Consider the following 2864-nt stretch of genomic DNA (forward strand, 5'->3'; position numbering starts at 1 on the left):
AAACGCGCTCCCCAGGAGGCTCCTGCCCTCCCCGGGCCCTGCCGCCCAGCAGACACCGCCCCCCAGCTGGGCCCTGACCGCCGTCACCCTGTGTCTGCAGCCGCCAGGCACGTAGTAGGTGCGGATGGGGCTGTGGATGAGCAGGTGGAGCCTCTACGCTGCCCGCTGCCCACGTGGGAGTCGGGCGTTTCCCGCTGTTTACCTGCCCTCTCCTTTCCCAGCTTGTGGCTCACAGGGGGCGGGGCTCACAGGGGGCGGGGCTCGAAGGGGGCGGGGCTCGCAGGGGGGCCGGGCACCAGGACATACCAAGAACCCGACAACGGGTGCAGAGAAAGGTGAACTACACCTTGCGGCCGGACAGCTTTCTTCTGAGGCCACTGTCTGTCACTGGAGGAGGAGCACACGAGGCCGAAAGGGGTGAAGAACCGTGAATGGATTAGGGCACCTGGAAGCCAGATGGGCTGAGCCCCACGGGCACCAGCCCCCAGGACGGGGAGAGGCTGTAAGGATCTAGGGGGGCTTTTTCAGCACGAATTCCCTGGGCGGTCCGGATCCGGGGCAAGTCCGGAGGGGAAGTTACTGGTCTGACCAATGGAATGTGATCTAAGCGAAAGGGAATGTCGGCTGCACAGTTACCTAAAGGTCAGCTTCCCAGGGGAGGGGCAGTGATCAGACCTCACACTCCTCTGGCGCTTTCTATGGCGTCTGAGGAACAGCTGGCAGACCCTGCAACACCCAACCTGGCCTGGGCTCCCAGGACCCACGCACCTTGGACGGCCACGCCCACCTCCATCCACAGGGGGACAAACGAACGGTCTACAGACAGGACTCCAACTCTAGCCGCTGCTGCGACAGGACTTAAAAGTGACACAAACCGCCCGGCCGGTGTGGCTCAGTGGTTGAGCATCGACCTAGCAACCAGGAGGTCACGGTTCGATTCTGGGTCAGGGCACAGACCAGGGTTGTGGGCTCGATCCCCAGTGGGGGGCGTGCAGGAGGTGGCCAAGCAATGATTCTCATCATTGATGCTTCCGCCCCTCTCCCCCTCTTCTCTCACATTGATGTGTCTCTCTCTCTCTCTCTCTCTCTCTCTCTCTCTCTCTCTCTTCCCCTCCCGCCTCCCCTCCACTCTAAAAATCAGTGGAAAAGTCAAAGGAAAAGAGACTGAGCCATCTGCCAGGGCAAGACACTGAGGCATGGTCCCTGACACCTGGACTCTGCCCAGCCCTTGCTTCCCTGCCTCCTGACAGAACACACAGCCCAGGTGCAGGCCTCAGGCTGTGCTAGCGGAACCGGAACCAGAACCGGAACCGGGCAGCCCTGGGCCTTGCCTGCAGGCCCTGGGGCCCATCCAGTGTCCGCCAGGAGGCAGGAGCCGTCAGCGCCCGAGGACTGAGAGGTGGGCCACAGCGTCGCAGGGATCTCTGAGGAAGGCCTGGCTGCTCTCCCGACCCCCGTCCTGCCCACAGAGGGTGTGCCGGCCCCGCAGCACTCGGACAGTTGTCTCCGGCCAGTTGGAGATGTGCTGATCTAACGAGCACTTAACTGCCTGCTCTGGTGCCTCACCTGCCCGTGGGCAGTGCCTGGCTGGGCAGAGGACAGAAGGCAGACAGACACAGGGCTGGGCCCCTGGGGCCTCTCCTCGGCCAGCAGACGGCGCCTCCGGCTCCTGTGGCCTCCATGGCTCCCTGCGTGTGTGTCCTGACCTCTCCATGTGAGGTCACGGGCCCACGGGGCGAGGGCCACCCTAAGGACCCGTCTCAACACGACCTCCTTTGTATCTTCTTTGTTCTCACCCGAGGATATTTCCCCATTGATTTTGAGAGAGAGTGGAAGGAAGAGGGACAGAGAGAAACACTGATTGGTTGTCTCCCGCACATGCCCCGACCAGGACCGGGACCGAGACTGCAACGGAGGTACATGCCCTTGACCAGACTGAACCCAAGGCCCTTCAGTCCGAAGGCCCACACTCTATCCACTGAGGCACACTGGCCAGGGCCACAATCACTTTTTTTTAAAAAATATATATATATTTTATTGATTTTCTACAGAGAGGAAGGGAGAGGGATAGAGAGTTAGAAACATCGATGAGAGAGAAACATCGATCAGCTGCCTCCTGCACACCCCCCACTGGGGATGTGCCCGCAACCAAGGTACATGCCCTTGACCAGAATCGAACCTGGGACCCTTCAGTCTGCAGGCCGACGCTCTATCCACTGAGCCAAACCGGTCAGGGCCACAATCACCTTTTTAAAAACATTTTTTAATATATGTTCATTGATTTCAGAGAAGGGAGAGGGGGAGAGAAATAGAAACATCAATGATGAGAGAGCAGCATGGATCAGCTGCCTCCTGCACGCCTCCTACTGGGGATCAAGCCCGCAACCCGGGCCTGTGCCTTGACCTGGAATCAAACTGTGGCCTCCTGGTTCATAGGTCAACGCTCAACCACTGAGCCACGCCGGCCGGGCCACAATCACCTCTTTGAAGGGCCTGTCTCCACAGTCTGCACAGTGAGTCCTGGGGCTGGGACTCCGGCGCAGGAAGTGGGGGGCACACCATCCGGCGCCTGGCAAGCGCCACCCTCGTTGTCTCCGACTGTAAGGACGCACAGCCCAGCATTCGGCAGCAACAGAGACGCCCCTCCAACCGTGTTGGGCCCGTTTTCCTGGCTGAGGGGCTGTTGAATGAACTGAAGTCCTTGGCCAGTTAGCAAAGGGTCATGGCCAGGCGCCCTCTCTCCTGGGAACGCCTGCTCTCTTCCTGCTGACCAGCAGGGACAGGCGTGGTCACTGAGATTTCTACGCTCTTCTCCTAAACCCTGAGGGGATGGAGAGGACCGGTTATGGAGCGTCAGGGTCAAT

Source organism: Myotis brandtii, unplaced genomic scaffold, assembly GCF_000412655.1.
Source record: "Myotis brandtii unplaced genomic scaffold, ASM41265v1 scaffold139, whole genome shotgun sequence".
NCBI lineage: Eukaryota > Metazoa > Chordata > Mammalia > Chiroptera > Vespertilionidae > Myotis > Myotis brandtii.